This window comes from Triturus cristatus, chromosome 2_2, assembly GCF_964204655.1.
Source record: "Triturus cristatus chromosome 2_2, aTriCri1.1, whole genome shotgun sequence".
NCBI lineage: Eukaryota > Metazoa > Chordata > Amphibia > Caudata > Salamandridae > Triturus > Triturus cristatus.
Window position 1 is genome coordinate 927,117,710 of NC_140582.1, and position 27,604 is coordinate 927,145,313.

Consider the following 27,604-nt stretch of genomic DNA (forward strand, 5'->3'; position numbering starts at 1 on the left):
ATGGCAAGAGTCGCGGACAAGACCAGGTGATTACCTGGCAGCAGCGGTGAAACATTCAGAGTTCTCGTAGCATATGGATGGACACACTACGAAAATATTCTGTGTTACGTTCACCATATGCTGAAGCATGGACACCAGTGGGAGATAAAGTCACCCCGGGTCTTTTATTTTTTAGTCCACTTACTTGTTTTGTACATTTTGGATTCATTCCAGCCACTTGACAATGTAAGACCTGCTGGCATAATCTCCTTTATCAGAGCCGGTGATTCCCTGCGTTCCATGTATAACCTATCGGCTTTTTAAATAACAGCACTTTACACACAGTGATTTTTGACCCCTTGCTTCAAGTACTGAATTTTAAGGTAGGGGTCCCAGAATTAGGGTGAACGCATCACTTCCGTCCATTAAGGCATTTCGTCCAATCCTGAAATTTTCACCTTCAAATCATTAATTTCAGGTGTATTTTTCTAATTTTAAACAGAGGCAAAACAAGACGAAAACACACCGGATTCATTAGGTTATCGCACAAAAGTCCAGTTATTGAAACAGTAACTATCCGTAATGACTTGGATGTAGGTGTTAATTCGCCCTAGAATGCAGCCTCTGGCTGATTAAAAACTAGGACTGTGTGAATGTTTAACATGGTATCTGTGACCACTAGCCTTCTGGTGCTAACTTGTCAGATGTTTAAGTTTTCCACTCAGTCCATTACAGAGATGGAGTTACCTACAGGAAATCGTGGGAAGGCTTGACCCCCTACCTCCATAAATCATTTTACTGATAGATGCAACCTTTTTGACTTCAGTTATGAATTGATGCACATTTCTTTCACAGTAGCTTCAGGAAATTGAAGGCGTGAATGAACACTTTTTGCATGGAATCCCTAATAGGTACATTTTACTCAAAGTATGTTTGTGGGGCGCCTGTTTAGCGCTTAGAGACCAGTGGTGATAAGCGCTCTATAAGAGCCATATAACATAACATAACATAACGTATGTGTTGGACCTGGCCCTTTTTGTAACGGTGGGCGGTGAACTCTGCTCCGCCAGCAGAGTTTGCAGAGTTTTGCCAACTCCGTGCTCTGCTGGGAGTAGCGGAGTTTGCCCCCGCCGCGCACCTCTCATCTCTAGCAGTGACTAAAGCAGCTTTATTGGCATACGATTCTGGTCAGCTGATTTTACTCAGCAGTCCGTCTTTTACTTCCCCTAGCAGATTAACAAGTAGCAGTTGATTAACATCAGCCCACTTAAGATGCTAACATTCGAATTTCTGATCAGTGTCTCGCATACTAGAAAGCTGTGGGTTATATCACACACTCACTAGAGCGCAGCACTACATCATGACACCTTCATTAATAATTCTTGCCATGGAATTTGCCTCAATTGTTTGACAGGTCCACTTATTCTAGTCAAAATATTAACTCCAAATAAGGACAGAATGCCTTATAGGGACTGAATGCCTTATAAGGACTGACGCCTTTTAAGGACTAAACCTTTCACCTAGTTCTATGACGAGGATGGGTTCTGCCCGACCGATATTGCTAAGACGTCATTCTTAGCACATATGTATAATTTGAGTACACTCTCCAGGGGGGCATACTTCACCGCTCCTATCCATGCACAAAGGTTTAATCCCTAACGTCATCCTCATACTGAACAATGGGTAACTTACACACATAGACTGTATAAATACAGCACCTCTTGCTATCAGTAGTCAGGAGGGAACCGAGACTTCAAGGCCGACACACTGACCAGAGACGCAGCGGCTCCGGCGTGCCATCGCTCCAGCTGACAGTGGTGGTCGAACTATCCCTAATGGGGTGTCCAACTCAAGTCCAGGATGAAGTCCCACACTCTCACTATTCAGGTATGGGGGTTCGACTAAATCCTAGAGGGAGTCTTGGCTCTTAGATTCTATACTATTAGGTTCTTAGGCTTAGTTGCTCTTTTGCACCTACTTACATGCTAGGTACACTCAGGTACATCTAGACAGGCATCTTAGGAGTACGCACTTTACTTTATAAATGCATTTTATATTCATGTATGTTTTCATGACTATTGCAAAATGGTAGAACAATACTATTCCTTTTTATTCACTGTACTGCTGATACTATATCTCTGCTACTGTGTTACAGTTGTAACAGCACATTTGTTTTACATGAGAAGAACAACGGTACAATAAATTCTTATTGTAAACACGCCCAACTGTTTCTTCTATGTATCTCTCTGAGAGCAAAACAAGCAAGCACGAGTGACTGGGTGAAAAGTAGTATATTGTTTCCACGGGTCTGAGGTTATTGTGTTCTGAGGTTGCAAAAACGAATCTATCTGATAACAGGAGATTCTAGTAGCACTACGAGCTAGCTAATGCGAAAACAGGCTAACATACTCAGCGGGGGTGTACGGAGTCAGTCGGCCACCAGACCCACAGTTTATGTTATCTGCAAATGCGTAGGTCCTGCATGAAGGGTACTATTGGAACTACACTACATGGCGCCCAACGTGGTCTAAAGGCACCCAACCGTTTGTTTTGGTACATATTTAACATTATAATCTGAGTAGCTCAGTCGTGCTTAATCTCAGAGACCCTACTTACAAAACCCAGAGACGTCTGGAGTGAGTGGGAAGAAACTCCGCCACAGCTGAGTAGGCGAGATATCCTATATATTGGCTGTTGGTTATTCAAGCTTGAAGTAAATATTCCTAAAATTGTGCATAAAACCTTTGCATAAAAACCTTTACATAACTTCCTTAAAACAGTCATTCTGTGTTCTAAACACAATGGTTGAACAAGGGGGAGATTTAAATGATCTAGCCCCGGGACTTAGTCTGGTTAGGAAGATGTAGATGCAATACAAATTGCAGCCAAAGTAAGACAAATTCTGACAGTTAAAGTTGTCAAACATGGGTTATCACCCTGGGGAGGTTTAGTAATATTCGTGATAGAGGCACACGAAGATTTCTAAACAGAGGTATTCTACTCATGGGCTACATTCCCAGAAGCAGATGCTGTTACAAAAACTTTTCATGTTTACACACATGAAGAAGTTCCAGCGGCCTACACTCCGTTTGAGGAGATTGAAATTCCGCTTACCTACCAGAAATATTTTTTCTGGTTTAATGGCGCCCTACCCCATACTAAAACAAGAGCAAGGCTTGGTCCTTTAGGAAGACCAGGAGCAACATGGCCGATATTAGCGACCTATGCACCACATCCAGACATTGACACAATGCCAGGTGATGAACTGCTTGTTCAACACAAAGAGTTGATCTAACTTTACAGAAACATGACACACTTTGTCTTAAGGACACTAGCGGTCCAACCAACAGTAATTACACCAAATCCAGCTCCTACACAGAGCTCAGGTACTAAACTTACTCCACAAACATCACACGCGGTAATGGGCAAAGTGCCCACAAAACGTGAACAAATTCCTTTCTGGGTAGCTCAGAAAATTATCCAGTTAGAAGCAGTATTCACAAATACACCACCATTTGAAAAACACAGAATGTTAACAATCTGATTGTCCATGGGGATTACACCACAGTTAGAGGTTTGCACCTCTTGGGGCACAGTCTTTGCTGCCATATATACCAGAACGCATGGTATTCCTTCATTAGCAGTAATTTCTGATGTATTAAGACAAATACAAAATGAGTACGGAGCAGACCCTGCCCCAAACTTAGGGATGAAGTTATTAAATAACTACGACTAGGTATCCGCTATAATACTAGCTAACATAAAAGGGTAAGCAGCATCAGTGGCAATCCTCCAATGCCTAAGGGAAGTCAACCTGTTATTACAGAGGGCTGAACTACCCAAAATAATTGAAACTGCATATGCAGAATTAGGCAGGGATAGTTTGGGGGGGAAACCTTTAAAACCTCAACTACAGGGCAGTCCTGAAAAGGACACTTCTATTCAGACACCTACTTCTAAAAAGAAGTGGGATAGTAAAAAATAAACCTTTAAAGACAAGAGATCTCAGTCCCAAGGTAGGTCTCCTACACAGGAGCCCTCTGAAAAGAGGTACAACCTTAGGAATAGGGATAATATTAGGAAACCTGACGGGTATCAGGCTAGTGATACACATTCCTCTGGTTCCTTTCAGAGCTCGAAGAGAAGCTCAGAAAGAGAAGGGCCAGAAAATAGAGCGAAGTGCACACAGTCCAGAGACAAGCAGCACGCTCAAGACTTTACTTCTACAAAAGAAGATAAAATCCAAAACCTCAATTTAAGAAAAAGAAAGTTGCTGGTCTGAAAATCAGACATGCTCAGAATTCTGAGGGCACAACTTCTGAACGAGGAGTGGACTCTGACGATGCTAGACAGTGCGGCAGAAGTAACAATAGCTCGCCTGAACCTGAAGGAATTTCTGTTGACAGCGGAGTTGAATGATTTCATCACGGCGGAAACACCAGACACCAGGGTGAGCGTCCCACATAAGTTATATGAAATAACATTCCGGATGGAAAGGGACAAGCCCAGGAAAATAAAAGGTCTTTTTTGGAAGAACCGATCAACTGGTTATGACATCCCGTTAGCAGAACAAGATTGGCCGCCTTCATTCGTAATGGAGTGCCCCAGGGAAAAAGGTATAATTTTTCCTGCATTTTCCAACCGCGTTCCCGTTCACCTTAAACATCCATATGCACAGGAGGAGTGGGCAGTAGCTCAAGCTCCAGCATTGTATGAAAATCATGCTGGGTGGAATGAGAATTCAACCTATCATGTGATTGTTAAAAGTTTCACCTAGTGCTCAGAGGCAATATCCAATAAAGCAAGAAGCTAAAAAACAGGTCAGGGAGATCCTAGATCAACTTGAATACCAGGGGGTCATTGAAAAATTTACCTCTCCAATGAACAATCCTTTGTTTCCTGTCGCTAAACCCAACAATACATATCGTCTAGTTGTAGATTACAGACATTTACTATTGGAACTACGCTACAGTGGCGGTGTCGTGCATAGTCACTTCCATTTCCTGGCAGCCCTTCTGCCCCCAGCTCCTGGGTTATCCACAAACGTTTTGCCTTCTTCCACCAATTTTTTGGACCCTCTTTTTGTTTGCTTTAGGTCTCTGGGCACTTTACCACTGCCAATCAGTGCTAAACTGCTTTTGCAAAGCTGCCAAGGTTTCAGCTTGCTTATGTGTGACATTTTCATAATTTCAGTGTAATTATGAGTGACATTCAATGACTATGAGTGACACTTTCTTACAAGCAAAATCAAGCAATGAAGATGAGGGAAACATATATAAATATCGGGAATTATACCCATTTGTGCAAGGAGAAACTCTAAGAACGTCTTGAAACTGCTGCAAAGCACCAGAAATGGAAGTGCACTAGAATGTGAGAGAGGCCGCGGTGTGGAGCCTGAGCCAGCTTCACTGACGCTGAACTCATCATTGTGCAGATTGCAGAAAGTGAATGCAATGCTGAGCTCAGCTCAGGCGCTATAACTTTACTTATAGGGCAGCCTTCTGGCTCAGGATGTTAGATAAAATATCTCTGACACTCACCCTACCCCCCCACCCCCCAATTACCTGCTTTCTCTCCTGTGCAGTCACCACAGACTCCTTCAAAGGCAGCTTGTTCAATTCCGGCTCCAGCTCCTCCTCTCATATATCAGGGCTGTGGAGAAATACACAGTGCAATAGAAAGCCTGACCAGCCCCGACTACTGCAAGATATATTTTGTATGTTCCCATTACAATCCTGTTCGGTGGGTTACTGTCCTGTGGGGTGTACTGTTTAAACAGTATACCCTACAGAATTAAAACATTACAAAAAAACACAAATTCAGAAAGGCCTCTCAAGCAACAACAAAAAAATAGCAATTACAATACCAGTGAAACTAAAAGGGCACCACAGCGATATAAGGGCGTAAATGGTAGCAGTGAGACCCAATATTAAATAAAATACAATCATGTCTCCTGACTCTTCATAAGCAGCCATGCACACTCTGTGCCCAGGTGAGCATTCTACATGTGTGTCTTTTACCAACTTTCAAATAACAAAACAAACTGCCTGACATGGCCATCATTACTTTTCTAAATTCGTCCCTCAAGTATGAAACAAGATAAGAGTGACAGAAGGAGGGCTGTGGATTACCGTGTCTAGCTGCTTTCCTTCCTTATAACGAGCCATCACTTCCCAAAATATGCCGTGGAACAAATGTTGTGTTACAATAACCGCAATCACTTTAAGGAATTAAATGTTTTTTTGAAGCTTATATGTATATTCATGCTGCATCAAAGTGGGCCCTTAATAAAAGCAATACAGTGAAGATTCAAAGTGAGTCCTGAACTCACCTGGCATTGTGTTTAGAGGCACAGCGCGCCACTTCTGTTCTGGGTGCCACGCAGCTGACCTGCCTTGAGACTGCCAGGGCTGACAGGATAGGAGGGTCCTTCTCCGTCATGTCAGGAAGTGGTGAAGTCCTGTGTGAACTGCATGTGATAAGTTGGGTTCAGCTTGACCTGTGGCATACAGAACAGGTTGTCTGGGACAGGAGCGGTCTGCATAAAACGTTATGTCCGGGGGCTGGTGCAGTAGCTAGTAGGCCGACTGCACTTGCAAATTATTCCCACTCTGACCACCAAGGGTGCGTGAAGCTCCACTTGTTAGGCCGAGAAAACGTTGAATGCAAGTTGGAGTGGGCATTTAGACCATTTAGCTGTGGAGTGCACGTATGCCTGGAATAATATTCCAAAATAACCAACTGCGCAGCCTACTCCTGTTATGCTGGGCCTGGTGTATACTTCCTGCTGTTGAAAGTTGCGGAGACACATTCTGTCTCCGCCTCCAGATCCACGTGACCAGAGAGAGTCTGAGGCCAGTCTAGCCATAGCAGAGGGTAATGCCTAGAAAGTAAAAGAAGGCAAGTAACTGCATGTTGGGTCAAGCTCCCGTGGATCCTCATAATTGCCACAGTGTGAGCCAGCAGGTGGTTCACAGAGCCGGAGGGATTCGGGCCTATCGGAGGATAATACCACTGCGGTGTGAGTGGCGAGATGAGCTGTAATTTGCCCAGCAGCAGCCGCACTGTGCAAGTGAGTCTAAAAAAACTCACATTGCGGACCTTTCTGACGTGATTGCGTCGGGTGCATAGAGTTACATTGTAGCACTGTGAAGGAAGAGCTGAGTCAGGGTCCCCAAGCCTGCCGGGAGCAGCGCACACGACACTTGTCACTGCAGCCTGTATAGTGCATTTCTATAGTAGCGCTCCAGGCGACAGCTGAGGTGGCACTATTATAATGCGTGACATTGCATTTCAGTGCGGTGATGCAGATCACCTCACTGAAATGCGTTAGTCTAACACCTGATGCGTGGTACTGCATTTGCTCTCGCCTTTAAACAAGGTATGATTGGTTTACACCTGTTTTGCATATCTAATTTACATGTAAATCCCATATACACCGGGCCTGTAACTTAAATGCTACTAGCGGGCCAGCAGCGCAGATTGCGCCACCCACAGAAGTAGCCTTTCAAGCCAATCTCAGGCCTGTCCCTGCAGTGCTTGTGTGCACAGTGACTTGGCATTTAAAGTACTTGCCAAGCCTTAAGCTCTCCTTTTCCTGCACCCAAGTGACCCCTAAGTAGGCCCTTAGGGGCAGGATGCTCTGTAAGTAAAAAGTAGGACATGTGTCTTTATTGTGTGGCATGTCCTGGTAGTGACAAACAGCCAGTTTTGGTTCTAACTACTGTGAGGCCTGCACCTTCTATAGGCTAACATTGGGAATCCCCTTAGATGTGTTTGAGTGGTAATTCCTGATCTGAAAGGACTAGTGTTGCCATGTTTGATATGTTTAGAATGGTAGTAAGACCTCGGTCTAGGTCCACTCTCTCCCCGCAGCTCCACTGTGCCGTTTCTTTCCTCCAGTTCCCGATCTCCTCCTTGGGAGGTTCGATGCTGCTGCCCGCTCCAATTGGGACCAGACTGCCTGCAACCACCGTAACCTTTCTCGGCCGTTTTCTTTTTCTTCTTAATTTTTCCCTGTTGTGCCACTGCTATTGTGCCCATCTGTGTCTTGCTCTAATTCCACCACTCTTTTTATTTTCTCGTGCCTGCCTGTTCCTTTCGCCGCTGCTGCCCCTGCGGTCCCTCCCCCTCGGAATTCACCCCCGGAAGTCCCCCGCTCCCGCCTCTCCTCCCCTACTTAATGTCAGCCGCTGCGTGGTCGCGCTCAGCGGGCGCACCAACTGCACGCCGAAGGTGCACCAAAGGCAATCCCGTCTGTGCCCCGACCGCGGCCAGCGCCAGAAACCCTGGACCTCCCACTACCTATCGCTACAACACCACCAGCCTCCTTGCACTCATCCCTGGAAGACTTAGAGAATTCCAACAGGCCTCGCCGAACACAATCCACAGTCAGTTCTCCTGCCTCCACTGCCTCCACTGCCGCCAGACCCTCACCCGCACCCCGGCCTCCAACACCGCCAACGCCAGCACCGACGATACCCTAAAATGCATCCTCCTTAACGCACGCTCCATACACAAACAAGCCATGGAAATCTGGAACCTTCTCGACTTGCTCTTGTCCGACATCGCCTTCTTCACAGAGACCTGGACCAACGCATCCTCTGCCCCTGACATCAGCACCGCCATCCCAGACGGATACAAGATCCAGAGGAAAGACTGCCCCAACCATCGCCATCGCCCACAAGAGCACCATTCACCTCACCACCTCCGGCGAGACCTTCCCCTCAACCGAACAACTGCACTTCCAGATCCAGACCACCCCTAAAGCCACTCTCCAAGGAACCCTCGTCTACAGGCCCCCCGGCCCCCGAACACCCTTCGCAACCACCATCACCGACTTCATCGCACCCCACGCCATCGCCTCAACAAACTACATAGTCACTGGAGACCTGAACTTCTACCCGACAACCCCAGCGACCCCAACTCCCCTATACTTCGTGACAACCTCGCCAGCATTGGACTTAAACAACTCGTCAACACACCGACCCACAGAGCAGGACACACCCTCAACCCCATCTTCGCGGAAGGAAACGGCGTCCAATTCAGCCACACAATGCAGCCGCCATGGACCGACCACCACTGCGTACACATCGCTATCAACAAACCCAAGGCACCCAAACCAGTCTCATGCCCACCACGAAGGAACTGGAGCAAGGTTACAGATGAGCAACTTAACTCCACCCTCACCCGAGACAACCACACCTGGGCACTCGACGCAAACGACGCAGCCAGAGAACTCCACACCTGGATCTCCAACTGCGCAGACAAGTTCGCCCCGCTACGCAAACCCGACAGACCACGCTCCAGGAAAACCGCCTTGTTTACCACTGCTCTCCAAGAAGCCAGACGCACCTGCAGACGCCTGGAGAAGAACTGGAGAAACACCAAGACAACCGAAAACCACACAACCTACAAGGACGCTATGACGGACTACCACAACCAGATCAGAGCCACCAAGAGGAACTTCATCCACAACAAAACATGGCCAGCTCCAAGGAACTTTTCAGTGTCATTCAAGAATTCACCAACCCACGCAGCAAAGCCACAGACATCATCCCATCCCAAGACCTCTGCGACAAGCTTGGAACCTATTTCCACCTCAAGATCAAATACCTCTACGACAACTTCATCGACCATCCACCAGGTGCCACAGACGGCACCCGCCTCCCAGAAACACCAGCCAGCCCACCATCTCCAACTGGACACCGACATGGCCGAAGACACCTCCTCGACCATGAAAAGCATCCACTCGGGGTCACCCACCAACCCCTGCCCCCTCACATCTACCACCATCGCACCCAAACTACAAAGCACCATCAACACCACCTTCAAAACAGGCACCTTCCCAGATGACTGGAAGCGCGCAGAAGTTAGACCCCTGCTCAAGAAGTCCACAGCTGACCCCACCGACCTCAAGAACTACCGGCTCATCTTGCTCCTCCCCTTTGCTGCCAAAGTTGCAGAGGAAATAGTCAACAGGAAACTGACACGATTCATTGAAGAGAACGCCGTCCTCGACCTGTCCCAAGCCGGATTCCGAAGCAACCACAGCACAGAGACTGCCCTACTCGCTGCCACAGATGACATCCGCACCCTCCTGGGCCAAGGCCACTCCACAGCCCTCATCCTACTCGACCTATCAGCGGCCTTCAACACTGTCTCCTACCGCACACTAGTCGCCAGACTACACAACGCAGGCATACAAGGAACAGCCCTGGACTGGATCCGATCATTCCCCACCGGAAGAAGCCAAAGGATCAGACTCCCACCCTTCCTCTCCGACCCCACAAAAATCATCTGCAGAGTCCCACAGGGTTCATCACTGAGCCTCACCCTCTTGAACATCTACATGGCCCCCCTCGCAGCCATCGTCCGGCAACATGGCCTCAACATCGTAACCTACACCGACAACACACAGCTCATCCTCTCCCTTACCAAAGACCCCACCACTGCCAAACTCAGTTTCCAGAAAGGAATGCAAGACGTCGCAGTCTGGATGACCAACAGCTGCCTGAAGCTCAACGCCGAGAAGGCAGAATTCCTCGTCCTCGGTACCACCCTGTCTGCATGGGACAGCACCCGGTGGCCGACCGGCCTCGAAAGCCCACCTACCCCCTCAGACCACGCCAAGAACCTCGGCATCGTACTCGACTCATCACTCACCATGAACCGACAGGTCAACGCCGTCACCTCCAGCTGCTTCAACACCCTTGGCATCCTCCGCAAGACCTTCAAGTGGATCCCCCTGAGTCAAGGAAGACAGTCGACCACGCACTTATCACCAGCAGACTGGACTATGGAAACACACTCTACGCCGGCATCAACAAGTTCCTACACCGCAAACTCCAGACAATACAGAACACCGCTGCCTGACTTGTCCTCAGCATCCCACGACACGAACACATCAGCCAACATCTATGAAGTCTCCACTGGCTCCCCGTGGAGAAAAGAGTCACGTTCAAAATCCTCACTCACGCCTACAAATACCTACACTACAACGGACCCAAATACCTTAACGACAGAATCAACTTCCACGTACCCAAAAGAAACCTCCGATCTTGCAACTTTGCACTGGCCGAAACCCCGCGCATCCACAGAGCCAGAGCAGGAGGAAGATCCTTCTCTCACATTGCAGCCAAGACCTGGAACGAGCTACCGGCAGACACCAGACACACCCCCTCCCTGAATACCTTCAGGATGACCCTCAAGATCTGGCTCTTCGGCTTAACAAATCTGCAGCACCCCCCCCCCCCCTTTGCCTTGAGACCCTTTCTGATTGATTGATTGATTGATTGTAGTGCAAAATCATGCTTATGGATGTAGGTGGATTTTTTTATTACTATTTTAGAAATGCCACTTTTAGAAAGTGTCTACAGGGAGGGTTGGCCCTCGCACCGTAGCAAGGTAGGGCCTTATTCAGTGGTAATTCTAGAAAATACCTAGCTACTGGTTTGTGGTGCTGCTATTTAATTTAAACAGACACACTACGAGACCCAACGTTAGAATACACTTGGATCTGATTATTGGAACTTTTTCTTTTTTCATTTCAAAAGCTTTTGGATTATTTCATGGGTGTCTGAATATCAAGGATTCACTTATTCGTTTTGACATTAATAGACTTAATTATATACAACAAGTACACACAATACTGTGATCGAAGGAAAAAACTTTTTGTGAAACATTTAGAACATACAATAATGCACCTATGTATAATGCTGATTGTATCACATATCAGAGAAATACCATTACATTTAAAAAAAAATGCCACATTTCAGAACAATGCCCAAAACAAATGCCACATTCCACAAAAATGCCGACGCGTTTTAAGTCCCAGTGAAACTCATGGGGCCCTCATCAGGGCTTCTGTTTTTCTAATCTTATATTTATTTATAGGCTTATTATATGGATGAAATCTATTAAAGAATAAAAATAATATGTATCGGTGCATTAAGGGTCCTCACTTTTCCTCTATTTATATGGATCGTTCAATGAAAGGGAATTTACCTTCTGTTAGCTGCTTGAAATCGTCAATTTTTAATTAGACAAGGGTCATTTTTTTGTGGTGAACGGCTGCATGGACGAAAAGAGGGAATAAGCTATTAAATGCTGGATTATCACTATACTACAGTTGTTCTTGAGGCATTTTATGCAGTAAAGTTGAGTTGCCTACCTGAATCAAACGGGTCGGGGCAGCGTCTTCCCTGTCATCCAAAGGTTGTAGAGCGGTTTTGAATTCCTTTCCTGCCGATAAAATTTCAACAATGTTTTTATTATGTCAGCAATGGGTTGCGTTGTTACACCGCTCGTACGCAGTCCCTATTTACAGTAGCGGTGAGCCGCGTACCTGATTGTGAACAGCCAATGTCTGTTCTTTTGGATGCGTTGTTCATGAGTGTCATTTAATGCACTGATGCATATTATTTTTATTCTTTAATAGATTTCATTCACATAATAAGCCTATAAATATAGAAGATTAGAAACACAGAAGCCGTGATGAGAGTCCCATGAGTTTCACTGGGACTTAAAACGCGTCTGCATCTTTCTGGAATGTGGCATTTGTTTTGGGCATTGTTCTGAAATGTGGAATTTTTTTGAAATGTGATGGTATTTCTCTGATATGTAATACAATCAGCATTAGACATAGGTGCATTATTGTATTTTCTAAATGTTTCACAAAAAAGTTTTTTCGTTTGATCACAGTATTAATATGTGTACACTTGTTGTATATAATTAAGTCTATTAATGTAAAAATGAATGTGTTTCCTTGACATTCAGACACCCATGAAATAATCCAAAAGCATTTGAAATGAAAAAAGAAAAAGTTAAAGAAATAATCAGATCCAAGAGTATTCTAACGTTGGGTCTCGTAGTTTGTCTGTTTAAATTAAGTAGCAGCACCACAAACCAGTAGTTGTGTATTTTCTAGTATTACCACTTTTAGTAAGTGAGCATTTCTCTGTGCTTATAACTAACTCTGTGCTTTGCAGCCTGACTCCTATCCACGTCTAGGGTAGAGTGACAGCTGGACTTCTGATTACGTTCCAAACATTCATCACACTGGAGGGGCTGGGTGCATTTGCATACTGATAGTCTTCCTGGGCTGGGAGAGAGCGTGGTGGGGCACACTTACATTTGTATAGGCTGTGTTCTACCCTCACACAGATCAATCAATCAATCAGTGCATTTATATAGCGCACTACTCACCCGGAGGGTCTCAAGGCGCTTGGGGAGGGGGGGTCCGCTACTGCTCGAACAGCCAGGTCTTGAGCTGCTTCCTGAAGGCGAGGTGGTCTTGGGCCAGGCGGAGGTGGGTCGGGAGGGAGTTCCAAGTCTTTGGGGCCAGGTAGGAGAAGGACCTTCCTCCTGTGGTGGCTCTTCGGATGCGGGGGACAGCGGCGAGGGCGTGGCTGGTCGATCGAAGCTGGCGTGCGGGAGTGTAGAAGTTGAGGCGGCTGTTGAGGTATCTTGGGCCTTGGTTGTGTAGGGCTTTGTGTGCGTGGGTGAGGAGATGGAAGGTGATTCTCTTGTTGACCGGGAGCCAGTGCAGGTCTCTCAGGTGACCGGAGATGTGGCTGTGTCGGGGATGTCGAGGATGAGTCTTGCTGAGGCGTTCTGGATCCACTGGAGTCTCTTCTGTAGTTTGGCAGTGGTTCCGGCGTAGAGGGAGTTGCCGTAGTCCAGCCGGCTGGTGACGAGGGCCTGGGTGACCGTCTTCCTGGTCTCGGTGGGGATCCACCGGAAGATCTTACGTAGCGTGCGCAGGATGTTGAAGCACGACCAGGAGACGGCGTTGACTTGTCTGGTCATGGAGAGGGAGGAGTCCAGGACGAAGCCCAGGTTGCGTGCGTGGTCTGTTGGTTTGGGTGCGCTGCCCAGGGCGGGGGGCCACCAGGAGTCGTCCCAGGCGGAGGGTGATGATTCCAGGATGAGGACTTCCGTCTTGTCTGAGTTCAGTTTCAGGCGGCTGTTCATCATCCACTTGGCTATGTCTTTCATCCCTTCGTGTAGGTTGGCTCTGGCGGTGGCGGGGTCGTTGGTGAGGGAGAGGATCAGCTGGGTGTCGTCTGCGTAGGAGATGATGTTGAGGTTGTGTTGGCGTGCGATGGCCGCTAGGGGGCTCATGTAGACGTTGAAGAGGGTGGGGCTGAGCGATGATCCTTGTGGTACGCCGCAGATGACTTCGGTGGCTTCTGATCTGAACGGGGGAGGCGGACTCTCTGTGTCCTTCCGGCGAGGAAGGAGATGATCCATTCTAGTGCCTTCTCCTGGATTCCGACGTTGCTGAGGCGCTGCACTAGGGTGCGGTGGCAAACAGTGTCGAATGCCGCGGAGAGGTCCAGGAGGATGAGGGCCGCTGTTTCTCCGTTGTCGAGCAGGGCTCGAATGTCATCGGTGGCTGCAATGAGGGCAGTCTCAGTGCTGTGGTTGGCCCGGAAGCCAGACTGCGAGAGGTCGAGGGATCCGTTCGCCTCGAGGAAGGCGGCCAGCTGCTTGTTGACGGTCTTCTCGATGACTTTGGCCGGAAACGGGAGGAGCGAGATGGGGCGGTAGTTTTTGAGTTCAGTGGGGTCCGCTGATGTTTTCTTCAGTAGAGCGCCGAGTTCGGCGTGCTTCCAGCTTTCCGGGAAGGTAGCGGTGTCGAAGGAGGTGTTGATGATGTCCCGCAGGTGGGGTGCGATGACAGCGTCGGCCTTGTTGAAGACGTGGTGAGGGCAGGGGTCGGATGGAGATCCGGAGTGGATGGAGTTCATCGTGCGGATGGTGTCTTCGGTGCTGATCGGGGTCCAGGCGCGGAGGGTGGTGGTGGGGGGCGTAGGTGCGGTCGTGGGGTGCGTCGGTTGTGTGCTGAAGCTGTTGTGTATGTCTGCGATCTTGTTGTGGAAGTAGGAGGCGAGGGAGTTGCAGAGGTCTTGTGATGGGGTGATGTCGTTGTTTCCGGCGTTGGGGTTGGAGAGCTCTTTGACGATGTTGAAGAGTTCCTTGCTGTTGTGTGCGTTGTTGTCCAGTCGTTCCTTGGAAGCTGTTTTCTTGGTGGTGTGGATCAGTTGGTGGTGTTTTCGGGTGGCGAGCTTGAGGGTGGTCATGTTGTCTGGTGTAGGGTCTCTGTGCCAGGCTTTCTCGAGGGCTCGGCAGTTCTTCTTGGAGCTCTTGAGTTCGTCGGTGAACCATGGGGCTTTCTTGCTGCCGGGTCTGCTAGGCGGGGTCCTCAGAGGGGCGAGGTCGTCTGCGCAGTTGCTGATCCACTTCGTGAGGTTGTTGGCGGCCTGGCTGGGGTTCGCAGAGCTGGCGGGGGGGTCCTGACTCAGGGATGCGGCGAGCTGGTGTGCTGTGATCTTGTTCCAGCTTCTGCGTGCAACCTGTTGCTGGTGGTGGTGGATCGTGTTCTTTCTGAAGCTGAAGTGGACGCAGCTGTGGTCCGTCCAGTGGAGTCCGGTGATGTGGCTGAAGGCGATGTCCTTGCTGGAGGAGAAGATGGGGTCGAGTGTGTGTCCGGCGTAGTGGGTGGGGGTGGTCACCAGCTGCTTGAGACCGAGGTTGGCGAGGTTGTCCAGCAGGGTGGTGGAGTTGCGGTCGTTGTTGTTCTCCAGGTGGAAGTTGAGGTCCCCGAGGAGGATGTAGTCAGCGGAGGGGAGGGCGTGCGGGCTGATGAAGTCGGCGATGTCTTCGCTAAATTGTGAGCGTGGTCCCGGGGGTCTGTAGATGAGGGTGCATCTGAGGGTGGTCTTGGGGTCGGTGTGGATCTGGAAGTGCAGGTGTTCGGCGGTGGTGAGGGTGTCGTCGGTGTTGGTCGTGATGCGGATGGTGTTCCTGTGGATGATGGCGATGCCTCCTCCGGTCTGATTGCCGCGGTCCCTCCGGGTGATCTTGTATCCGTCCGGGATGGCGATGTCGGGCGCTGAGGAGGCGTTCATCCAGGTTTCCGCGAGGAAGGCGACGTCTGGTGATGTTGTGTCGAGCAGTTTCCAGAGCTCAACGGCGTGAGTAGGATGCACTTCAGGTGGTTGCTGCTGGTGCTCGGCTTGGTGGGTGCGGGTGCAGTGCAGGTCCGGATGCAGGTGAACTTGCAGGAGTGGCAGCTGAAGGGTCCTTGGGTGCGTCTCGGGGTGGCTCGGTAGCATCCGGAGATCCGGCCGTTGTTAAGTGCGCTGAGTTCGGTGGCGTCGTAGGTCCGGTGGGTGGGCTGGTGTCTGCGGGGGCCAGGGGTTCGGGCGCTGGGCGTGGTCCAGGCGCGGACTGGCGCAGCCGGGCTTACCTTTGGCGCGCCCGCTGCGCGTCAATGCTGCGCGTTTGCCACTCTGCCATATGTGGAGAGTGGGGGGGGCAGAGCGAGGGAGGAGCAGCTGGGAGGCGGGAGTGGGGCGGCGAATGGGAAGGGAGTCCGAGGGAAGGGGGCGGGGCCGCAGGGGGGCAGCGGCAGGGAGCGGGCGGGAAACGCGACCGGGGCTGGCCACAACAGAGGGGGAGCAAAACGAATAATCAGAGGGCAGGGGCACAACAAGCAGACAGCAGAGAAAGTATAAAACAGTGAAAATTAAACAGGGAACAACGTAGTGACAAAAACGATAAAAATTACACCAGGGGACACGCAGTGAAAATACGAGAAAGATTACAGCAGGGAGCAACGCAGCGCAGCAGAGGAGCTACCCCAACAGCAGACCAGGAGCACAGCTGCGGGCAGCGGCGGCACTCTGCGGGATCGGGGGCAGCCTGGGCTCACTCGCAGAGAGTGTGTGCGGTGCGTGGGGTGACCGGCCTCATTTACCCCCTGCTGACGTCTGGAGCCAAGGCAGGGGAGGAGGGAAACTCCTGGAACTGGTCAGACCTTGCTAGAAACTTCTTCCACCTTCTAGAAGCAGGGCCCCAAGGTATAAGTATAGGGGCTCTAACCCCATGTGGGGGAGCACTCTGCCAGGAAGAAGGACTGCTTGGCTGTCGGGAGGGACTGCCACTCTGCACTGCTACTTTGGCCTACTGCTCCTGTGTGCTGACTTGTAGGAGGGACTGCCAGTTTGCAACTGCTCTGTGTGTTGGCCTGCTGCATCTACCCTTCAGGAGAAGGACTGGACTCTTCTAGCTGCCTTTGCCCCTCAAGAGTCTCCAAGGGTTTGTTGGCTTACCTCCAGTTTCTTGCAAGGTCCCCGGGACATCAAGGACCTCGTGTTATACTGTAGTCTACTCGTGCACACCCAGCTACAGGAGCGTAACCGGGACATTCCTAAGGAGTGGAGTGAGGTGCTTCATTGAGTCCTACACCTCACCTCCTGAATGGAGATTGCCTTGCTACCTGGCTGAGGACTGGCGGCTCCCGCCATCAGCTTTGCGCTGCAGCAGGATTTCTGCAAACTCCCCTTCTTCTGTGGGCCCCTTGTGTGAAATCGCCGCCCCTGTAAGAGCAAAGTCTCACCTTCAGCCCCGTCTGCCCATATGCCCAGTGGTCCGAGTGTGGCGCAGACGATCGAGGTGGGGACAGCCTCAATGTACTGCGATTTAGCCCCAGAGAGTGCCTCACACCTTTAATCACCTCCTGAGATCACTCACCGCGCCAAAGACCCAGGCGGTCTTGGTCACACTGTGCTGCCCGACTCTGCCTTTTGCAACCCGGGCCTGAGGAGGGAAGTTCCACCAGCGCCTACGGTGGCAGCTCCAGGCACCGGTACCGTGTCTAAGGGACCGGGCGACTCCCACTCTTCCCCAAGACCCAGAAAGCAGTTGGGGTAAGATTTTCTTGTTTTGTTGGGGTTCCCGAAGGATTTCGTAGTCCAAAGACCGCGCCAGCATGTCTTCTGGGAAGAGCTGCCCCCACCCCAGCTCCCTTGAAGGGAGCGCCGCATCTTTTTTAGGTCTCGCCTTGGCAGTCCATGCGCTGTCTCAGCGAGACTTAAAGTATTCTGTATATTGGATTCAACTCCGTGTAATTTCTCCTGCCCCTTGTGATTGGTTTAAGTCTGGCATTGCTGTTGTTTTCTTGATTTCTGTTGGCCCTATAGTAACTTCAGTGAAGTCCCGAAGCAGCGGTGCCTAACTGCAGTTTTTGTCCGCCTCGCTCGCACTTAATTGCGTGCAGTGTGCCATCTGTTTTTTACCCCTCCCTGACGGACGTGTCAGACCCTGCTGACAAATGTAAGCACTGGTCGTGATTGGGGGCGTGGCCCCCCTCCTCACCTTATTCAACTTGATTTACATTCACGCAATGGCGACAGTTAAAGTTTCTCGCGTATTCATCTCTCCAGCCTGTCAGGTGTACACAGCCGGAACAAGCTTCATGCCCCAGGCGATTTTAAAAACTCTGCTGCACAGCAAAAGGAAACATTGTGGGCCATTTGTGTAGCCAGAAGAATACTGCATAGCCTCCTTAATGCGTGTATTTCTGTGTTGCCAGCTCGTGAGATTTTGCACTTGTTCCACTTTGCCGCCCGTAATACATTTTTTTCTCTTTAACTTATCTTTTGATCGGTCACAGAGTTCATACTTTTTTCTCTTCGCCGCCCGTAATGCATTTTTTTTCTCTAAGTTATCCTTTGATCAGTCACGGGGTCTAAGTGCACCGTGACATGCTAACCCACTTTACTGACAGCAACATAGTTGTTGCAGGCACAAAAGCTACACATTTCTCCGGCACTTCCCCAAACATAAAACATTTGTTAGAAGCTCTTCACTGCATAAGTTCCTCAACCGTAATGCATTTTTTGGGCTTGCGTTAACTTTTAATCACGAACATGGTCTAAGTGCACGTGACACGTTCTCCAGCTTTTCCCACTGTGACCGTACTTCCACTTTTTCAAAGCTGTTCTTGGAGGCACAACAGCTATGCATTTTTCCAACCACACTTCGACCAGCTGCTACAGGAGGCACGCGGCATGTTTCCTTTCATGAACCGGGCGCCTGCTGTGTTTTATCTTTTAAAATGGCAGCCGCGCATTTTCTATCACCACAGCTCTCGCCAGTGCAGGAGTGGGTTTGTGCCCTTCACCCTCCTAGCTGCGTCTCTCCCCGGAACCCAGCTGCCTTGCGGCGCACCGTAGCTCCCTTGCCCACTTGCTTTTTAAAGTTTCTCTCGTATTCTTCTCTACAGCCTGTCAGGCGCACACAGCTAGAACAAGCTTCATGCCCCAGGCGATTTAAAACATCAGCCGCACAACAATACAGAAACATTGTGGGCCATTTGTGTAGCCAGAAGCATACTGCATAGCCTCCTTAATGTGTGCTTTTCTGTGTTGCCAGCTCGTGAGATTTACCCAATGTTTATTTAATTTACAAGTGTGTGACACGCATACATACATTATCCGCATGGCACCCTTTCACAAGCGCTACGCTGTTAATGGTTTCATTGTTGTCTCTTTCCATGCTCCTCCACTCCCCGCTCTCCGCTCTCACTCCCCCCTTCTTCCTCTCCCTCCTTGTTTAAAGAGCTTGCTGGAGCTCCGTTGTAGAACTATAGGTTTATTCCATCTAATATATTAAACCATTACTCTTCTCAAAGATGGCGCCACAGTAAATAAATGTAGACTAACTTCAAACTTCGCTTATGAGATCGTAATCTCGCGAGTGTTCTAACGTGTTTAAGCACGCCCTCTCTTCACTTCCGCCTTTCGTCTGATCGGCAAAGAGGCTTTCCGGCGCACAGAGGTATGTTTTTCTCCAACTGGCTCCTTTGTAGAATTACCCCGGCTATCTTTAGAGTTTGTTACCACTGTATGTGCATTTTTTAAGCAAAACGACGAGTCAAACAGTTTTGTGCCCTCTTTTGCATATTCCAACTAGTGAGACTACCCCACCATCTAAAGTCTCCCTATTACGAGAGAGATGCCCATAGCACTGGCGTTAAGGTTTACTTAAAGGGTCTTTAGCATCTCTTTAGCATCTTTCTTGCATTGTGTGAATAACGTATGAGTAAAATATGACATAACTAGAATTGTGGCAGTTGGAGCCTACCATTCTGCGTAGTTAAGTAATCTATCAAAGCAAACTGGATAGCTACATATTGAACTATTCCCCCTTGCATTTTTAAGGGGTTATACATATGTTTTTCTGTTTTGTCTCACTACAGAGATGTGTCGGGACTGATGCATTTTAGATGAATGGTATTTAACACAGATATATATTGAGAGGCTTGGTGACAAGATATTTGCCTGACATGATTCGCAAACACCAACTTTTGCATATATAAGGTATACAATTTACCGGCATCCAACGATCTTTGTAATTGATTTATCTGACTAGGTTTGATAATGAGCCTACTTGTATTCACAGGATTGCCGCAATTGTTTTTACAACAACTTGGAGACTATCACACTAATCGTGGATTGAAAATATATCTCCTTATTTTAACTCGTTGAGGTAGTATGGCACCGCTATTACATTCAGCCATTTGCATTACTTCTCCGGAGTGGGTTATATAAAGCAAAACCTTTTCTTTTGCAGAAAGATTCTATACTCTTTGCACCGTGACAGAGACGTTCTGTTTAGGGCGTCATTTGTGTCTGGCCCTATAATCTACAAGGTAGCTATTATTAGATGTGTCTCTTGAGGCTGCATGCTCTACTTGGGCACCTTATATCTGGAGTCTTCTAATAGGCACGTAAAACTTTTCGGACTTTACCCTCACAAAACCAATGGGCCCAACATGAGAAAAACTACTTCTTGTATCTCTCACATAAGTGCATGACCTCTTTCAGCTATTTTCTCTACATCTTCGAAGCAGGATGAGCATGCTTATAAATTAATAGGAAGTAATCTCCGTATAAAGTATCCACATCCCCCTCCGCTTTGCCAATGTCATGTTTCTGTTTATTTCACAGACACCCAGACATCATCCATGTTTTACTTCATTTTCTAAAAACTCAGCAGTTTGGTCCTGAAGAAGGTGGTTCTTTCCACTGAAACGCGCGTTGACCGCGACATTGTTTCCCACACGACTGCAACATTACTTTTGGACACAGAGAAAATTGATAATCTCTCTACTCTGTCTGTCTGAGAATTCTGACCAATCCAAGAGTTTCATCTCTCACTTTCTTATATATCTTCTTCTCAACTCACTTTCTTTGTGTGAATGCAAGTATGAGTGACAAGTTATTGTTTATTGCATATATTACTAATGTCTAGGATGATGTTTTCTCTCTTTTTTATATTAAATGTGCAATGTGTCTGTATCAAAATTCATAAATGTAAAAATGTTTTTTTCGTTTTCCTAAATTATGTGTAAATTGCAAAACACACAAAAAAGATATAAATTAAAGAAATGTTTGTTATTTAAAAATGAAAAATGTCTTATATGGTTTTTATATAAATGTAATATAATTTATGTATGACATTTCAGATTTGGGGATACAGAATCTAAATAGATCAAAGTAAAAGTATATAGGCCAGCTAAGAGGTTTCTACTTTATTTCATTTTGTCTTCTCCCTCCTCTTGGGCCTCAATTGAACTAGGGAGATCCTTTGCTTTACCCAAACAAAGACGCCCTGCACAGAATCCACTTCATCGATCTAGCTGCCTCCTTCCTCTGCATTTCATAAAGCAAACATAATCCACATCCATAAAACCACTGAGAAACTAACGCTTGTCTACCTGGCACATGCAATGTGGAAATACTGACAGAAATATTCATTAAATATCAGAACCTGCAGAAAACGGTAGCTGAGCATGATCTTTACTTGTCAATTAGGTGTGAGCAGAGTCTATGTCAATTACGTATGAGCAGAATATATGTATTTTTTCAGTTTTTCTCTTGGTATGCCATATATAGGCAAACTATATTTGCCCACTTTCCGATGGTGCGTGTTCAACATAATTTGTGGCAAGATATGTCCATGGTGGTAATATTGTGGTCTTGGTTTCTGTTCCCCACAACCTGCACTTTGTATTCCTATACACTCGCACTCTCTGTCCGAGTTGCGCTATATCCTCACCTCGTGACAATATGCTGCCAAACATAGGCACCCCACAGTTTTTTTGCCCGCATCACATCACATTCGCCCACTGCAGGGCTTGAAAAATCATAAAAAATGCACTAGACCTGCAGGTCTAGTAACCTACAAAATCTCCTCGACCCAACTGAAATGCACTTGACCTCTAATCTGAAAGCTGAGCAAATATGACAAGTTAACAAGATTTAAAAGCATTTTTATTGCTCATTTACTTTGTGAGCAATAAAAATGCCTTTAAATCTTGCTACCTTGTCACATTTCCACTGTTTTCAGATGTAGAGGTAAAGTGTCAGTTTGTATTCCTACTCGCCAGTAAGGGCGAGTAGGACCTAAAAATAGCTCGTCCTGAATTAATCTGACTCGCAAATGCGAGCGGTCGAGTGAATTTTTCGAGCCCTGCACTGCATACGTCCATGTCTGACCCGTGCAGCACCTCGAGCATTATTACAATTATTTGCAATGGTGATTTCTTTTTATTGTAATTAAACATTTTTACTGGAAGTATATAGCTACCATTTTTAGGTCTCAGAATGACATCTGTTCTTTTTTTTTCCCACCATGTGACATGTGTATGCAAAATAAAACAAGCATTTGCAATGCAATAAGTCTCGCACTTATGAGACTTTGAGCTATTGGCATTGTAAATGACAATGCTTTTTATTTATGTGTTGGTTTTTAAAATATAAATGAAATGCATTGCTATTTACCATGCCAGTAGCTTACACTCTCGCAAATGCGAGACCTATTGCATTGCAAATGCTTGTTTTGTGTTGCTGCAGTTGTGTGGGAGCGTGGGGACCAAGCAAGGTCTCCCGCGCGATCCCGAAGTGTACCTCCTCACACAGATGACACATACTTGGGGGCACTGAATCTTGGGGATGCAAGACTGATGAGTCCTCAACGGAGTCTCCTGATTCGTTAGTTCGGAGAGCAGTAATTACTGTAACCACCGTAGTAAGCACGTAGGGGCTTCTAGGCTCTATGTTTTGTTTGGAATGCAGTACCTTCACCAGGGCTCATACAGATTAAGTGGTCATCTGCCTACAGGGGCTTATAGTTGCTGATGTGTTGACAGTGATATTTAATGATTATGGTGCTTATGATGACACTGGATGATTGTGTTTTCATTCTTTGTCTACTGCATTCCCTGCTCTGATATTGAGATATATTGTTTTTTACTTTCATTGCCAGTATTTGCATCGTAGGCACAGCATTTATGATTAATGTTCTTTCCTTTTATGTTTCATGTCTTGATGGTCTCATGCATGTCATTTTGTTTTTTGCACTAGCAAGATAATGCTTACTGATTAGGAATTGTAAAGGATGCACAGTACTTATGATTTTTTATATTTGGTCTATGTATTATGTACAATATATACAATATTTTTAGGTCGAGCCTAGGCCGTGCGCATGCACTGTCTGCAAGACCTGGAGTTATCTGTATACGGAGTACAATCCCGCCTGCTGCTTGCCAATGGTTCCCTCTGACGTTGCTCTGCTTTCCTGGCTCCTTCTTAGCTTCACTCCCAAAACGTCACTTCCATTTCATGTGAAGCAGGACTGACCAACTACAGTTTAGTTACACTGTAGGGCTGCGTCAGTTTAGCTAAGGAATTACTTTGTTTATTTTAATTTTTGGCACCCGGTTTATGGGCCTCCATGTTGGTAACGTTTCTGTATGTGCACAGGCACCGCTCTTTGTTAAAGCGCGGCGCTCGCTTTCATATTTTTCGTGCATTTTTTTAATGGGGCACAGCATTCTGCAATGTCAAATCACATCTATGCCTTTAACTTGTTTTTTGTTTTGCAGTGAAAGCCAACATACCATGCTTTCACTTACATTGTGGCCCGCCCCTTTCTTTAGACGCTGCTGCCTCATTCAGGTTACAGAGAGCCGTGCCTAAAAAAAGGGGCATGCAGTGCTTAATTTGTGCCGGTGCTTTACGGTACTTAGCACCGGCACTTATTTCTCAGGGCCGGGTCTATGTCTCCAGGACACTGGTTGTGATTGCCAATCCTTGTTGGCCACAGCGTCGCACTGTTTTTATGGTCCGTTTTCTGTTTCTCACACCCCACTATATTGTCTCTGCCTTGGAAGCGGAAGTCGAGTTAACTTGCAGTTGAACCAAGCGAGGGGTCAAGACATGTTTTTGGACACTGTGCTTGTTCCGGCCGAGTTTACTAGAAGAGAGAAGAAACGATTGCTCCATTGTTATGTTTTGAATGGTGGGGAAAGGGAAGAGGCACAAAGTGACTGAGGCGAGTGTGATTTTTTTGCTGCCGCCGTGCACTGTGAGTTCTCTGCAAACGCCGAGATTTGTTTCAAAGTGGGAACTGCCACTCTGTTATGAGACGCTTAAATGTAGTGTGACATTAGTGAATGCAGTAAGTTATTACAAGTGACGAGGTGTCACTTTCCCATTAAGAGGCATCATATGGCTACAGAGTATACCTTGGAGTATGGTAACCAAGTAAGGAAAAGAGTTGGGCTGCAGTTTGAATAATATTAAACGTTTAATTAAAATTCAGGGGCATGGGAAAGCAATACAGTTAAATACACGGTTTCGCAGGTGCTCATAAATCTTGCTGCAAGACTGTATGGAAATCGGGGGGGTATCTCTTGGACCTGCCCTGAAGGTGTGGGTGTGCACCGCAAACCAATTATGAGAGGCCTGTGAGCTTGAAGTGGCCAATGAGGCGAAAACGTGTTTTTCGTTTACACCGTTCTCGCTGGAGGCTTCCTTTGTGTGTGTTCTTGTTGTCTGTCATTTTTCTGGCCTCAGCCTCCATGTGTGGATCTTAGTCTGTGCCCAGATTATTTTCAGCGCAAAGACACGGAGTAAGTGTTAAAGTATAAGGTGTAGCTGTTAAGCGATAAATTAATATTTTGTTTCTTTTGTGTGGCTTCCACTTTAAGCACTTTCACGGTATTGAGATAACGCTGGGAAAGTCTACCTTCACTGGTCTTCCCCCATCTTGGTCGAGCAAAGGGTTGGAATGGAGATCTGGTTCCTGATCTGGGTTGACTTTTACCATGGGTGACGTGGGGCACAAGCCACCAATATTAAAATGAGCTCTCATAGCTGATTCAGTAAATGTCCTGCACACAACAACGTCCCTCTTGATTTCAGTGATTCAAATTAAGCTGCTTTAAAACCTATTTAGGTCTTGCGACCTGCGTTGCACTGCACAGCAGTGCTTGCGCAGGCGAGAGTCCTTTTGTTCTGGGTTTCGGAAATCGATCTAGGAATCGCACACGCTCGTGCATGTGCGATTCCTTTTTAGCTCCCCCATTGGCCTTTGCGTGCGTCTTCTTCTAAAAGACTGCACACAATTGGCCTGAGGCGCGCGCATAGCTCCTCCCATGGCCTATTGGTGTCTATTACGCGCACCAAGCGCGTAATAGACACCAATAGGCCGTGGGTGGAGCTGTGATCGTGCCGAGATTCGGGCGCGACGCGCGCGCCACTTGTTTTTCTTTACTTCTGGTATAAGCGCGGCACCCGTGCTTTACAGTAAAGTGCAGGTGCCGCAATTATACCACAGGTAAAGAAATAGATTTTTCTTTCGATTTCTTTACGTTGGGTATAATCGCGGCACCCGCGCTTTACTTTTAATGTTATAAGTAAAGTGCGGGTGCCGCGATTATACTAAAAGTAAAGGAATAGAAAAAAACATCTATTTCTTTACCTTTGGTATAATCGCGGCACCCGCGCTTTACTTATAACATTAAAAGTAAAGCGCGGGTGCCGCGATTATACCAAAGGTAAAGAAATAGATGGAACCGGGGAACAGAGCGATAAGGTGACATGCCCAGGATCACACCATTTCCTGAAGTGAGGGCCTGAGGATCCGGGAGGACCCTGAGGATGCCAAACACCGGGGCCAGGCCAGCAGCCCATTGGGGGGCTTCGTCTGTCAGTTGTGCCGCGAGCAGTATGCTGACCCTCTATCCCCGGCACAGCTTAAGTGCTCAAGGATCATACGGGTTGAGTACCGCTGTGATGAATGTGACAAGGTCTTCAGTTGCCCAGCCAACCTGGCTTCTCACCGTCGTTGGCATAAACCAAGGAGCCCTCCAACAGTTGAACAACAAGTATCCCACCAGTTCCACAATGCCAAGGAAAACCAGAGCCCCGGTCCAGAGAAGCAAGAGGTGGCTACTCCTTCGCCTCAACCCTCTGACGAGGAGCTGTATGACTGCTCACACTGCAACAAGAAGTTTAGGCACCAGGCCTACCTGCGGAAACACCTGGCACTACACAACCGGCCCAGTGCTGCAGCCACAATGGCAAATGTCCTGTCAGAGAGCCAGGCCTTGTCCAATGTCTCGTCTAAAAGCCAAGGCCCAGCCAGCATACAGAGCCTTCAGCATTCACCACCAAGGGACGAGCCCCTGGCCCTGGTCTTCAAGTAAAGCAAGGCAGCCATTATGGGCCTTTCTAGAACATCCTCCTCGTGCCATGGTCAGGGAGCACAGGCCCACCATTGCAGATTCTGTCCTGAGACTCTTTTCTCCTCTGCTGGCCTCACCCGGCACATCAACCGATGCCATCCTTCAGAGACCAGGCAGGTTATCCTACTACAGGTTCCCCAACATGCCTGAGGTGGATACTCCCAAAGAGAGCCATCTGTGGCATAAAGACATCGAGTATGAATGAAAATATGACTATCACGCCATTTTCCCAGGCGTCACTTTTATGATTGCTTATTCTGTACTTTTCTGTCCTACCGTCTGTCCCAGGCCTATTCCCCAGCTTTGTTACAACATAGTCTCTGCATGGTCTCTAGCTTTAACTTCGCTTTCTCGGCCCTTTAGCCTGAACTTGTCAGCAGATAAGGATCACTTGGTATCTCCAGCCCACTGAAGTCACAGATTCTACGTGGTCCCCAGCTTTAACTTTTTCAGAAATGCTGTCTTGCCCATCCAGAGGAGATGGACTTTGTATCTCTGACCCAACAGTTCCAGAGACTTTGAATGTAAGACTCTATCCTCTACAGAAATTCCCCTTGTCTGTTACATTTGAGACAACTCTACCTACTATATATATTTTTGTATACAAGATATATATAATTCGTGGAGCGACATCGCTACTTCATTGATGTCCCGGACCTGTAACCAATGGGACTGCGAGGCTGGAAGTGAGGGTTTAAGAGACTTATTTTTGTCCAGTAATATGCCGCAATCCTTAACCTGACTACGTTCTCAGCCAGCCTTCAATTGGATGTACTGCAAGAATCTGGCTATCAGGATCACTCACCGCGACATCGCGACACGAACAAACTGCATGCTGGGAGTTGCAGTCTTTTTACACCAAATCACCAAAGTGATTCCTGCTGAACGAAGCTCAGGTGTGCAACATTCTACTTTAGATAGGCCAGTATACAAAACACACTTAGGACTCCAGCTTCAGTGGCATTTGGAAAGGAACTGCATCTGACGAAGGCGAAAGCTGAAACGCGTTATGCCATTCCTTTTAAATAAATGAAATTTTAAACCCCGCCGTGCCCCCTTGTCTACTTGGATGGAGGGAGACTGCGGGTGCCGCGATTATACCAAAGGTAAAGAAATAGATTTTTGTTTCTATTTCTTTACGTTTGGTATAATCGCGGCACCCGCGCTTTACTTTTAATGTTATAAGTAAAGCGCGGGTGCCGCGATTATACTAAAAGTAAAGGAATATAAAAATACATC

The 27,604-nt window shown here is 47.6% G+C and overlaps 1 protein-coding gene and 1 pseudogene across 1 annotated transcript in view; both read left to right on the plus strand.

Annotated features, from left to right (window-relative positions):
* LOC146862963 (insulinoma-associated protein 1a-like) lies at positions 1–26,515 on the plus strand (annotated as a pseudogene).
* SEPSECS (Sep (O-phosphoserine) tRNA:Sec (selenocysteine) tRNA synthase) overlaps positions 1–27,604 on the plus strand; it is a 208,348-nt gene that overhangs the window by 398 nt on the left and 180,346 nt on the right. The window lies entirely within an intron of this gene.